The sequence below is a fragment of the Lepisma saccharinum genome, unplaced genomic scaffold, assembly GCF_977018435.1.
Source record: "Lepisma saccharinum unplaced genomic scaffold, izLepSacc3.1 HAP1_SCAFFOLD_41, whole genome shotgun sequence".
NCBI lineage: Eukaryota > Metazoa > Arthropoda > Insecta > Zygentoma > Lepismatidae > Lepisma > Lepisma saccharinum.
Genome location: NW_028142901.1, coordinates 916,620 through 931,405, shown reverse-complemented (window position 1 = coordinate 931,405; position 14,786 = coordinate 916,620).

The following is a 14,786-nucleotide window of genomic DNA, read 5'->3' as shown; positions in this document are numbered from 1 at the left end:
TAAGAATTGGTGAAAGGGAAAGGTCATTGCAAGATAGCGTGACGGTATGGTAACAAGCATGTTTAGGGTTCGAGTCACGTTAAATGTTTGATTCTCCATTTGAAATTCAGTGTAAATGCTTTATTTTAACGGTTTCTTCAAGTTTGAATTGAAAAGTCAGTTTTGGCGGGAATGTTTCAAATTTCGATAATATGCAAGATGCAACAACACACTACAATAACCAAAGCAAGGAAAGCTAATCGCAACGGTTAGAGTAAGTTTTTTCAAGCAAAAATGGCAAGCATGCCCGTTCCGTTGCTTTTTTGGTGGTTCCGTTGCTTTTTCGTGCACTCATAAATCAACCTTTTTGTCTGCTTCAAATGAAAGATATCGCTAAGCCCTAGGAATGGGTGAAAGGGGAAGGTCATTGCAAGATAGCGTGACGGTATGGTAACAAGCAGGTTGAGGGTTCGAGTCACGGGAAATGTTTGATTCTCCATTCAAAATTCAGAGTAAATGCTCAATTGTAACTGTTTTTTCAAGTTTGAATTGAAAAGTCAGTTTTGGCGGGAATGTTTCAAATTTCGATAATATGCAAGATGCAACAACACACTACAATAATCAAAGCAAGGGAAGCTAATCGCAACGGTTAGAGTAAGTTTTTTAAAGCAAAAATGGCAAGCATGCCCGTTCCCTTGCTTTTTTGGTGGTTCCGTCGCTTTTAAGTGCACCCAGAAAAGTGCCTATTTGTAATGTTCAAATGAAAGATATCGCTAAGCCCTAAAAATTGGTGAAATGGGAAGGTCATTGCAAGATAGCGTGACGGTATGGTAACAAGCAGGTTTAGGGTTCGAGTCACCTTAAATGTTTGATTCTCCATTTGAAATTCAGTGTAAATACTTAATTTTAACGGTTTCTTCAAGTTTGAATTGAAAAAAGTCAGTTTTGGCGGGAATGTTTCAAATTTCGATAATATGCAAGATGCAACAATACACTACAATAATCAAAGCAAGAGAAACTAATCGCAACGGTTAGAGTAAGCTTTTGGAAGCAAAAATGGCAAGCATGCCCGTTCCGTTGCTTTTTTGGTGGTTCCGTTGCTTTTTCGTGCACTCATAAATCAACCTTTTTGTCTGCCTCAAATGAAAGATATCGCTAAGCCCTAGGAATGGGTGAAAGGGGAAGGTCATTGCAAGGTAGCGTGACGGTATGGTAACAAGCAGGTTGAGGGTTCGAGTCACCGGAAATGTTTGATTCTCCATTCGAAATTCAGAGTAAATGCTCAATTGTAACTGTTTTTTCAAGTTTGAATTGAAAAGTCAGTTTGGCGGGAATGTTTCAAATTTCGGTAATATGCAAGATGCAACAATACGCTACAATAATCAAAGCAAGGGAAGCTAGTCGCAACGGTTAGAGTAAGTATTTGGAACCAAAAATGGCAAGCATGCCCGTTCCGTTGCTTTTTTGGTGGTTCCGTTGCTTTTTTGTGCACCCAGAAAACAGCCTATTTGTAAGGTTCAAATGGAAGATAGCTCTAAGCCCTGAGGCACGGTTACAGAGGAAGGTCCCTGGAAGATAAGTTAAACGTGACGTAATCGGGAGGTGTAGTGTTCGAGTCACCTTAATATTTTTATTCTCCATTGTAAATTCATAGTCAATGCTAAATTCTAACGGTTTTTCAAGTTTGAAGAGGAAAGTCAGTTTTGGCGGGAATGTTTCAAACTTCGATAATATGCAAGATGCAACAATACACTACAATAATCAAAGCAAGAGAAGCTAATCGCAACGGTTAGAGTAAGTTTTTTAAAGCAAAAATGGCAAGCATGCCCGTTCCGTTGCTTTTTAGGTGTTTCCGTTGCTTTTTCGTGTACTCATAAATCAACCTTTTTGTCTGCTTCAAATGAAAGATCTCGCTAAGCCCTAGGAATGGGTGAAAGGGGAAGGTCATTGCAAGATAGCGTGACGGTATGGTAACAAGCAGGTTTAGGGTTCGAGTCACGTTAAATGTTTGATTCTCCATTTGAAATTCAGTGTAAATGCTTAATTTTAACGGTTTCTTCAAGTTTGAATTGAAAAGTAAGTTTTGGCGGGAATGTTTCAAATTTCGATAATATGCAAGATGCAACAATAGACTACAATAATCAAAGCAAGGAAAGCTAATCGCAACGGTCTGAGTAAGTTTTTTAAAGCAAAAATGGCAAGCATGCCCGTTCCGTTGCTCTTTAGGTGGTTCGGTTGCTTTTTCGTGCACTCATAAATCAACCTTTTTGTCTGCTTCAAATGAAAGATATCGCTAAGCCCTAGGAATGGGTGAAAGGGGAAGGTCATTGCAAGATAGCGTGACGGTATGGTAATAAGCAGGTTGAGGGTTCGAGTCACGGGAAATGTTTGATCCTCCATTCGAACTTCAGAGTAAATGTTCAATTTTAACGGTTTTTTCAAGTTTGAATTGAAAAGTCAGTTTTGGCGGGAATGTTTCAAATTTCGATAATATGCAAGATGCAACAATACACTACAATAATCAAAGCAAGGGAAGCTAAGCCCAACGCTCTGAGTACGTTTTTGGAAGCAAAAATGGCAAGCATGCCCGTTCCGTTGCTTTTTTGGTGGTTCCGTTGCTTTTTGGTGCACCCAGAAAAGTGCCTATTTGTAAGGTTCAAATGAAAGATATCGCTAAGCCCTAAGAATTGGTGAAAGGGGAATGCAATTGCAAGATAGCGTGACGGTATGGTAACAAGCAGGTTTAGTTTTCGAGTCACGGAAATATGTTTATTCTCCATTTGAAATTCAGCGTAAATGCTCAATTGTAACGGTTTTTCAAGTTTGAATAGGAAAGTCAGTTTTGGCGGGAATGTTTCAAATTTCGATAATATGCAAGATGCAACAATACACTACAACAATCAAAGCAAGAGAAGCTAATCGCAACGGTTAGAGTAAGCTTTTGGAAGCAAAAATGGCAAGCATGCCCGTTCCGTTGCTTTTTTGGTGGTTCCGTTGCTTTTTTGTGCACCCAGAAAAGAGCCTATTTGTAAGGTTCAAATGAAAGATATCGCTAAACCCTAAGAATTGGTGAAAGGGGAATGCCATTGCAAGATAGCGTAACGGTATGGTAACAAGCAATTTGAGGGTTCGAGTCACGGGAAATGTTTGATTCTCCATTCGAAATTCAGAGTAAATGCTCAATTGTAACTGTTTTTTCAAGTTTGAATTGAAAAGTCAGTTTTGGCGGGAATATTTCAAATTTCGACAATATGCAAGATGCAACAATACACTACAATAATCAAAGCAAGAGAAGCTAATCGCAACGGTTAGAGTAAGTTTTTTAAAGCAAAAATGGCAAGCATGCCCGTTCCGTTGCTTTTTTGGTGGTTCTGTTGCTTTTTCGTGCACTCATAAATCAACCTTTTTGTCTGCTTCAAATGAAAGATATCGCTAAGCCCTAAGAATTGGTGAAAGGGAAAGGTCATTGCAAGATAGCGTGACGGTATGGTAACAAGCATGTTTAGGGTTCGAGTCACGTTAAATGTTTGATTCTCCATTTGAAATTCAGTGTAAATGCTTAATTTTAACGGTTTCTTCAAGTTTGAATTGAAAAGTCAGTTTTGGCGGGAATGTTTCAAATTTCGATAATATGCAAGATGCAACAACACACTACAATAATCAAAGCAAGGGAAGCTAATCGCAACGGTTAGAGTAAGTTTTTTCAAGCAAAAATGGCAAGCATGCCCGTTCCGTTGCTTTTTTGGTGGTTCCGTTGCTTTTTCGTGCACTCATAAATCAACCTTTTTGTCTGCTTCAAATGAAAGATATCGCTAAGCCCTAGGAATGGGTGAAAGGGGAAGGTCATTGCAAGATAGCGTGACGGTATGGTAACAAGCAGGTTGAGGGTTCGAGTCACGGGAAATGTTTGATTCTCCATTCGAAATTCAGAGTAAATGCTCAATTGTAACTGTTTTTTCAAGTTTGAATTGAAAAGTCAGTTTTGGCGGGAATGTTTCAAATTTCGATAATATGCAAGATGCAACCATACTCTACAATAATCAAAGCAAGGGAAGCTAAGCGCAACGCTCTGAGTAAGTTTTTGGAAGCAAAAATGTCAAGCATGCCCGTTCCGTTGCTTTTTTGGTGGTTCCGTTGCTTTTTTTGTGCACAAAGAAAAGTGCCTATTTGTAAGGTTCAAATGAAAGATATCGCTAAGCCCTAAGAATTGGTGAAAGGGGAAGGTCTTTGCAAGATAGCGTGTCGGTATGGTAACAAGCAGGTTGAGGGTTCGAGTCACGGGAAATGTTTGATTCTCCATTCGAAATTCAGAGTAAATGCTCAATTGTAACTGTTTCTTCAAGTTTGAATTGAAAAGTCAGTTTTGGCGGGAATGTTTCAAATTTCGATAATATGCAAGATGCAACAATACACTACAATAATCAAAGCAAGAGAAGCTAATCGCAACGGTTAGAGTAAGTTTTTTAAAGCAAAAATGGCAAGCATGCCCGTTCCGTTGCTTTTTTGGTGGTTCCGTTGCTTTTTTGTGCACCCAGAAAAGTGCCTATTTGTAAGGTTCAAATGAAAGATATCGCTAAGCCCTAAGAATTGGTGAAAGGGGAAGGTCATTGCAAGATAGCGTGACGGTATGGTAACAAGCAGCTTTAGGGTTCGAGTCACGTTAAATGTTTGATTCTCCATTTGAAATTCAGTGTAAATACTTAATTTTAACGGTTTCTTCAAGTTTGAATTGAAAAAAGTCAGTTTTGGCGGGAATGTTTCAAATTTCGATAATATGCAAGACGCAACCATAGACTACAATAATCAAAGCAAGGAAAGCTAATGGCAACGGTTAGAGTAAGTTTTTTATAGCAAAAATGGCAAGCGTGCCCGTTCCGTTGCTTTTTTGGTGGTTCCGTTGCTTTTTCTTGCACTCATAAATCAACCTTTTTGTCTGCTTCAAATGAAAGATATCGCTAAGCCCTTAGAATTGGTGAAAGGGGAAGGTCATTGCAAGATAGTGTGACGGTATAGTAACAAGCAGGTTTAGGGTTCGAGTCACGGAAATATGTTTATTCTCCATTTGAAATTTAGCGTAAATGCTCAATTGTAACGGTTTTTCAAGTTTGAATAGTAAAGTCAGTTTTGGCGGGAATGTTTCAAATTTCGATAATATGCAAGATGCAACAATACACTACAACAATCAAAGCAAGAGAAGCTAATCGCAACGGTTAGAGTAAGCTTTTGGAAGCAAAAATGGCAAGCATGCCCGTTCCGTTGCTTTTTTGGTGGTTCCGTTTCTCTTTTGTGCACCCAGAAAACAGCCTATTTGTAAGGTTCAAATGGAAGATAGCTCTAACCCCTGAGCCACGGCTTCAGAGGAAGGTCCCTGGAAGATAAGTTAAACGTGACGTAATCGGGAGGTGTAGTGTTCGAGTCACTTTAATATTTTTATTCTCCATTGTAAATTCATAGTCAATGCAAATTGTAACGGTTTTTCAAGTTTGAATAGGAAAGTCAGTTTTGGCGGGAATGTTTCAAATTTCGATAATATTTAAGATGAAACAATACACTACAACAATCAAAGCAAGAGAAGCTAATCGCAACGGTTAGAGTAAGCTTTTGGAAGCAAAAATGGCAAGAATGCCCGTTCCGTTGCTTTTTTGGTGGTTCCGTTGCTTTTTTTGTGCACCCAGAAAAGAGCCTATTTGTAAGGTTCAAATGAAAGATATCGCTAAGACCTAAGAATTGGTGAAAGGGGAAGGTCATTGCAAGATAGCGTGACGGTATGGTAACAAGCAGGTTGAGGGTTCGAGTCACGGGAAATGTTTGATTCTACATTCGAAATTCAGAGTAAATGCTCAATTTTAACGGTTTTTTCAAGTTTGAATTGAAAGGTCAGTTTTGGCGGGAATGTTTCAAATTTCGATAATATACAAGATGCAACAATACACTACAATAATCGAAGCAAGAGAAGCTAATCGCAACGGTTAGAGTAAGTTTTTTAAAGCAAAAATGGCAAGCATGCCCGTTCCGTTGCTTTTTTGGTGGTTCCGTTGCTTTTTTGTGCACCCATAAAAGAGCCTATTTGTAAGGTTCAAATGAAAGATATCGCTAAGCCCTAAGAATTGGTGAAAGGGGAAGGTCATTGCAAGATAGCGTGACGGTATGGTAACAAGCAGGTTGAGGGTTCGAGTCACGGGAAATGTTTGATTCTACATTCGAAATTCAGAGTAAATGCTCAATTTTAACGGTTTCTTCAAGTTTGAATTGAAAAGTCAGTTTTGGCGGGAATGTTTCAAATTTCGATAATATGCAAGATGCAACAATACACTACAATAATCAAAGCAAGGGAAGCTAAGCGCAACGCTCTGAGTAAGTTTGTGGAAGCAAAAATGGCAAGCATGCCCGTTCCGTTGCTTTTTTGGTGGTTCCGTTGCTTTTTCGTGCACTCATAAATCAACCTTTTTGTCTGCTTCAAATGATAGATATCGATAAGCCCTAAGAATAGGTGAAAGGGGAAGGTCATTGCAAGATAGCGTGACGGTATGGTAACAAGCAGGTTGAGGGTTCGAGTCACGGGAAATGTTTGATTCTCCATTTGAAATTGAGTGTAAATGCTTAATTTTAACGGTTTCTTCAAGTTTGAATTGAAAAGTCAGTTTTGGCGGGATTGTTTCAAATTTCGATAATATGCAAGACGCAACAATACGCTACAATAATCAAAGCAAGGGAAGCTAATCGCAACGGTTAGAGTAAGTTTTTGGAACCAAAAATGGCAAGCATGGCCGTTCCGTTGCTCTTTTGGTGGTTCCGTTTCTCTTTTGTGCACCCAGAAAACAGCCTATTTGTAAGGTTCAAATGGAAGATAGCTCTAACCCCTGAGCCACGGCTTCAGAGGAAGGTCCCTGGAAGATAAGTTAAACGTGACGTAATCGGGAGGTGTAGTGTTCGAGTCACTTTAATATTTTTATTCTCCATTGTAAATTCATAGTCAATGCAAATTGTAACGGTTTTTCAAGTTTGAATAGGAAAGTCAGTTTTGGCGGGAATGTTTCAAATTTCGATAATATGCAAGATGCAACAATACACTACAATAATCAAAGCAAGAGAAGCTAATCGCAACGGTTAGAGTAAGTTTTTTAAAGCAAAAATGGCAACCATGCCCGTTCCGTTGCTTTTTAAGTGGTTCCGTTGCTTTTTCGTGTACTCATAAATCAACCTTTTTGTCTGCTTCAAATGAAAGATATCGCTAAGCCCTAGGAATGGGTGAAAGGGGAAGGTCATTGCAAGATAGCGTGACGGTATGGAAATAAGCAGGTTGAGGGTTCGAGTCACGGGAAATGTTTGATTCTCCATTCGAACTTCAGAGTAAATGCTCAATTTTAACGGTTTTTTCAAGTTTGAATTGAAAAGTCAGTTTTGGCGGGAATGTTTCAAATTTCGATAATATGCAAGATGCAACAATACACTACAATAATCAAAGCAAGGGAAGCTAAGCGCAACGCTCTGAGTACGTTTTTGGAAGCAAAAATGGCAAGCATGCCCGTTCCGTTGCTTTTTTGGTGGTTCCGTTGCTTTTTTGTGCACCCAGAAAAGTGCCTATTTGTAAGGTTCAAATGAAAGATATCGCTAAGCCGTAAGAATTGGTGAAAGGGGAATGCCATTGCAAGATAGCGTGACGATATGGTAACAAGCAGGTTTAGTTTTCGAGTCACGGAAATATGTTTATTCTCCATTTGAAATTCAGCGTAAATGCTCAATTGTAACGGTTTTTCAAGTTTGAATAGGAAAGTCAGTTTTGGCGGGAATGTTTCAAATTTCGATAATATGCAAGATGCAACAATACACTACAACAATCAAAGCAAGAGAAGCTAATCGCAACGGTTAGAGTAAGTTTTTTAATGCAAAAATGGCAAGCATGCCCGTTCCGTTGCTTTTTTGGTGGTTCCGTTGCTTTTTTGTGCACCCAGAAAAGAGCCTATTTGTAAGGTTCAAATGAAAGATATCGCTAAGCACTAAGAATTGGTGAAAGGGGAATGCCATTGCAAGATAGCGTGACGGTATGGTAACAAGCAGGTTGAGGGTTCGAGTCACGGGAAATGTTTGATTCTCCATTCGAAATTCAGAGTAAATGCTCAATTGTAACTGTTTTTTCAAGTTTGAATTGAAAAGTCAGTTTTGGCGGGAATGTTTCAAATTTCGAAAATATGCAAGATGCAACAATACACTACAATAATCAAAGCAAGAGAAGCTAATCGCAACGGTTAGAGTAAGTTTTTTAAAGCAAAAATGGCAAGCATGCCCGTTCCGTTGCTTTTTTGGTGGTTCTGTTGCTTTTTCGTGCACTCATAAATCAACCTTTTTGTCTGCTTCAAATGAAAGATATCGCTAAGCCCTAAGAATTGGTGAAAGGGAAAGGTCATTGCAAGATAGCGTGACGGTATGGTAACAAGCATGTTTAGGGTTCGAGTCACGTTAAATGTTTGATTCTCCATTTGAAATTCAGTGTAAATGCTTAATTTTAACGGTTTCTTCAAGTTTGAATTGAAAAGTCAGTTTTGGCGGGAATGTTTCAAATTTCGATAATATGCAAGATGCAACAACACACTACAATAATCAAAGCAAGGGAAGCTAATCGCAACGGTTAGAGTAAGTTTTTTCAAGCAAAAATGGCAAGCATGCCCGTTCCGTTGCTTTTTTGGTGGTTCCGTTGCTTTTTCGTGCACTCATAAATCAACCTTTTTGTCTGCTTCAAATGAAAGATATCGCTAAGCCCTAGGAATGGGTGAAAGGGGAAGGTCATTGCAAGATAGCGTGACGGTATGGTAACAAGCAGGTTGAGGGTTCGAGTCACGGGAAATGTTTGATTCTCCATTCGAAATTCAGAGTAAATGCTCAATTGTAACTGTTTTTTCAAGTTTGAATTGAAAAGTCAGTTTTGGCGGGAATGTTTCAAATTTCGATAATATGCAAGATGCAACCATACTCTACAATAATCAAAGCAAGGGAAGCTAAGCGCAACGCTCTGAGTAAGTTTTTGGAAGCAAAAATGTCAAGCATGCCCGTTCCGTTGCTTTTTTGGTGGTTCCGTTGCTTTTTTGTGCACAAAGAAAAGTGATTATTTGTAAGGTTCAAATGAAAGATATCGCTAAGCCCTAAGAATTGGTGAAAGGGGAAGGTCTTTGCAAGATAGCGTGATTGTATGGTAACAAGCAGGTTGAGGGTTCGAGTCACGGGAAATGTTTGATTCTCCATTCGAAATTCAGAGTAAATGCTCAATTGTAACTGTTTTTTCAAGTTTGAATTGAAAAGTCAGTTTTGGCGGGAATGTTTCAAATTTCGATAATATGCAAGATGCAACAATACACTACAATAATCAAAGCAAGAGAAGCTAATCGCAACGTTTAGAGTAAGTTTTTTAAAGCAAAAATGGCAAGTATGCCCGTTCCGTTGCTTTTTTGGTGGTTCCGTTGCTTTTTTGGTGGTTCCGTTGCTTTTTTGTGCACCCAGAAAAGTGCCTATTTGTAAGGTTCAAATGAAAGATATCGCTAAGCCCTAAGAATTGGTGAAAGGGGAAGGTCATTGCAAGATAGCGTGACGGTATGGTAACAAGCAGCTTTAGGGTTCGAGTCACGTTAAATGTTTGATTCTCCATTTGAAATTCAGTGTAAATGCTCAATTGTAACTGTTTTTTCAAGTTTGAATTGAAAAGTCAGTTTTGGCGGGAATGTTTCAAATTTCGATAATATGCAAGATGCAACCATAGACTACAATAATCAAAGCAAGGAAAGCTAATGGCAACGGTTAGAGTAAGTTTTTTAAAGCAAAAATGGCAAGCATGCCCGTTCCGTTGCTTTTTTGGTGGTTCCGTTGCTTTTTCTTGCACACATAAATCAACCTTTTTGTCTGCTTCAAATGAAAGATATCGCTAAGCCCTTAGAATTGGTGAAAGGGGAAGGTCATTGCAAGATAGCGTGACGGTATGGTAACAAGCAGGTTTAGGGTTCGAGTCACGGAAATATGTTTATTCTCCATTTGAAATTTAGCGTAAATGCTCAATTGTAACGGTTTTTCAAGTTTGAATAGTAAAGTCAGTTTTGGCGGGAATGTTTCAAATTTCGATAATATGCAAGATGCAACAATACACTACAACAATCAAAGCAAGAGAAGCTAATCGCAACGGTTAGAGTAAGCTTTTGGAGGCAAAAATGGCAAGCATGCCCGTTCCGTTGCTTTTTTGGTGGTTCCGTTGCATTTTTGTGCACCCAGAAAAGAGCCTATTTGTAAGGTTCAAATGAAAGATATCGCTAAGCCCTAAGAATTGGTGAAAGGGGAAGGTCATTGCAAGATAGCGTGACGGTATGGTAACAAGCAGGTTGAGGGTTCGAGTCACGGGAAATGTTTGATTCTACATTCGAAATTCAGAGTAAATGCTCAATTTTAACGGTTTTTTCAAGTTTGAATTGAAAAGTCAGTTTTGGCGGGAATGTTTCAAATTTCGATAATATGCAAGATGCAACAATACACTACAATAATCAAAGCAAGGGAAGCTAATCGCAACGGTTAGAGTAAGTTTTCTAAAGCACAAATGGCAAGCATGCCCGTTCCGTTGCTTTTTTGGTGGTTCCGTTGCTTTTTTGTGCACCCAGAAAAGAGCCTATTTGTAAGGTTCAAATGAAAGATATCGCTAAGCCCTAAGAATTGGTGAAAGGGGAAGGTCATTGCAAGATAGCGTGACGGTATGGTAACAAGCAGGTTGAGGGTTCGAGTCACGGGAAATGTTTGATTCTACATTCGAAATTCAGAGTAAATGCTCAATTTTAACGGTTTCTTCAAGTTTGAATTGAAAAGTCAGTTTTGGCGGGATTGTTTCAAATTTCGATAATATGCAAGATGCAACAATACACTACAATAATCAAAGCAAGGGAAGCTAAGCGCAACGCTCTGAGTAAGTTTTTGGAAGCAAAAATGGCAAGCATGCCCGTTCCGTTGCTTTTTTTGGTGGTTCCGTTGCTTTTTCGTGCACTCATAAATCAACCTTTTTGTCTGCTTCAAATGATAGATATCGCTAAGCCCTAAGAATAGGTGAAAGGGGAAGGTCATTGCAAGATAGCGTGACGGTATGGTAACAAGCAGGTTGAGGGTTCGAGTCACGGGAAATGTTTGATTCTCCATTTGAAATTGAGTGTAAATGCTTAATTTTAACGGTTTCTTCAAGTTTGAATTGAAAAGTCAGTTTTGGCGGGAATGTTTCAAATTTCGATAATATGCAAGACGCAACAATACGCTACAATAATCAAAGCAAGGGAAGCTAATCGCAACGGTTAGAGTAAGTTTTTGGAACCAAAAATGGCAAGCATGGCCGTTCCGTTGCTCTTTTGGTGGTTCCGTTTCTCTTTTGTGCACCCAGAAAACAGCCTATTTGTAAGGTTCAAATGGAAGATAGCTCTAACCCCTGAGCCACGGCTTCAGAGGAAGGTCCCTGGAAGATAAGTTAAACGTGACGTAATCGGGAGGTGTAGTGTTCGAGTCACTTTAATATTTTTATTCTCCATTGTAAATTCATAGTCAATGCAAATTGTAACGGTTTTTCAAGTTTGTACAATACACTACAATAATCAAAGCAAGAGAAGCTAATCGCAACGGTTAGAGTAAGTTTTTAAAGCAAAAATGGCAAGTATGCCCGTTCCGTTGCTTTTTAGGTGGTTCCGTTGCTTTTTCGTGTACTCATAAATCAACCTTTTTGTCTGCTTCAAATGAAAGATATCGCTAAGCCCTAGGAATGGGTGAAAGGGGAAGGTCATTGCAAGATAGCGTGACGGTATGGAAATAAGCAGGTTGAGGGTTCGAGTCACGGGAAATGTTTGATTCTCCATTCGAACTTCAGAGTAAATGCTCAATTTTAACGGTTTTTTCAAGTTTGAAAGATATCGCTAAGCCCTAGGAATGGGTGAAAGGGGAAGGCCATTGCAAGATAGCGTGACGATATGGTAACAAGCAGGTTTAGTTTTCGAGTCACGGAAATATGTTTATTCTCCATTTGAAATTCAGAGTAAATGCTCAATTGTAACGGTTTTTCAAGTTTGAATAGGAATGTCAGTTTTGGCGGGAATGTTTCAAATTTCGATAATATGCAAGATGCAACAATACACTACAACAATCAAAGCAAGAGAAGCTAATCGCAACGGTTAGAGTAAGTTTTTTAAAGCAAAAATGGCAAGCATGCCCGTTCCGTTGCTTTTTTGGTGGTTCCGTTGCTTTTTTGTGCACCCAGAAAAGAGCCTATTTGTAAGGTTCAAATGAAAGATATAGCTAAGCCCTAAGAATTGGTGAAAGGGGAATGCCATTGCAAGATAGCGTGACGGTATGGTAACAAGCCGGTTGAGGGTTCGAGTCACGGGAAATGTTTGATTCTCCATTCGAAATTCAGAGTAAATGCTCAATTGTAACTGTTTTTTCAAGTTTGAATTGAAAAGTCAGTTTTGGCGGGAATGTTTCAAATTTCGAAAATATGCAAGATGCAACAATACACTACAATAATCAAAGCAAGAGAAGCTAATCGCAACGGTTAGAGTAAGTTTTTTAAAGCAAAAATGGCAAGCATGCCCGTTCCGTTGCTTTTTTGGTGGTTCTGTTGCTTTTTCGTGCACTCATAAATCAACCTTTTTGTCTGCTTCAAATGAAAGATATCGCTAAGCCCTAAGAATTGGTGAAAGGGGAAGGTCATTGCAAGATAGCGTGACGGTATGGTAACAAGCATATTTAGGGTTCGAGTCACGTTAAATGTTTGATTCTCCATTTGAAATTCAGTGTAAATGCTTAATTTTAACGGTTTCTTCAAGTTTGAATTGAAAAGTCAGTTTTGGCGGGAATGTTTCAAATTTCGATAATATGCAAGATGCAACAACACACTACAATAATCAAAGCAAGGGAAGCTAATCGCAACGGTTAGAGTAAGTTTTTTCAAGCAAAAATGGCAAGCATGCCCGTTCCGTTGCTTTTTTGGTGGTTCCGTTGCTTTTTCGTGCACTCATAAATCAACCTTTTTGTCTGCTTCAAATGAAAGATATCGCTAAGCCCTAGGAATGGGTGAAAGGGGAAGGTCATTGCAAGATAGCGTGACGGTATGGTAACAAGCAGGTTGAGGGTTCGAGTCACGGGAAATGTTTGATTCTCCATTCGAAATTCAGAGTAAATGCTCAATTGTAACTGTTTTTTCAAGTTTGAATTGAAAAGTCAGTTTTGGCGGGAATGTTTCAAATTTCGATAATATGCAAGATGCAACCATACTCTACAATAATCAAAGCAAGGGAAGCTAAGCGCAACGCTCTGAGTAAGTTTTTGGAAGCAAAAATGTCAAGCATGCCCGTTCCGTTGCTTTTTTGGTGGTTCCGTTGCTTTTTTGTGCACAAAGAAAAGTGATTATTTGTAAGGTTCAAATGAAAGATATCGCTAAGCCCTAAGAATTGGTGAAAGGGGAAGGTCTTTGCAAGATAGCGTGATTGTATGGTAACAAGCAGGTTGAGGGTTCGAGTCACGGGAAATGTTTGATTCTCCATTCGAAATTCAGAGTAAATGCTCAATTGTAACTGTTTTTTCAAGTTTGAATTGAAAAGTCAGTTTTGGCGGGAATGTTTCAAATTTCGATAATATGCAAGATGCAACAATACACTACAATAATCAAAGCAAGAGAAGCTAATCGCAACGTTTAGAGTAAGTTTTTTAAAGCAAAAATGGCAAGTATGCCCGTTCCGTTGCTTTTTTGGTGGTTCCGTTGCTTTTTTGGTGGTTCCGTTGCTTTTTTGTGCACGCAGAAAAGTGCCTATTTGTAAGGTTCAAATGAAAGATATCGCTAAGCCCTAAGAATTGGTGAAAGGGGAAGGTCATTGCAAGATAGCGTGACGGTATGGTAACAAGCAGCTTTAGGGTTCGAGTCACGTTAAATGTTTGATTCTCCATTTGAAATTCAGTGTAAATGCTCAATTGTAACTGTTTTTTCAAGTTTGAATTGAAAAGTCAGTTTTGGCGGGAATGTTTCAAATTTCGATAATATGCAAGATGCAACCATAGACTACAATAATCAAAGCAAGGAAAGCTAATGGCAACGGTTAGAGTAAGTTTTTTAAAGCAAAAATGGCAAGCATGCCCGTTCCGTTGCTTTTTTGGTGGTTCCGTTGCTTTTTCTTGCACTCATAAATCAACCTTTTTGTCTGCTTCAAATGAAAGATATCGCTAAGCCCTTAGAATTGGTGAAAGGGGAAGGTCATTGCAAGATAGCGTGACGGTATGGTAACAAGCAGGTTTAGGGTTCGAGTCACGGAAATATGTTTATTCTCCATTTGAAATTTAGCGTAAATGCTCAATTGTAACGGTTTTTCAAGTTTGAATAGTAAAGTCAGTTTTGGCGGGAATGTTTCAAATTTCGATAATATGCAAGATGCGACAATACACTACAACAATCAAAGCAAGAGAAGCTAATCGCAACGGTTAGAGTAAGCTTTTGGAGGCAAAAATGGCAAGCATGCCCGTTCCGTTGCTTTTTTGGTGGTTCCGTTGCATTTTTGTGCACCCAGAAAAGAGCCTATTTGTAAGGTTCAAATGAAAGATATCGCTAAGCCCTAAGAATTGGTGAAAGGGGAAGGTCATTGCAAGATAGCGTGACGGTATGGTAACAAGCAGGTTGAGGGTTCGAGTCACGGGAAATGTTTGATTCTACATTCGAAATTCAGAGTAAATGCTCAATTTTAACGGTTTCTTCAAGTTTGAATTGAAAAGTCAGTTTTGGCGGGATTGTTTCAAATTTCGATAATATGCAAGATGCAACA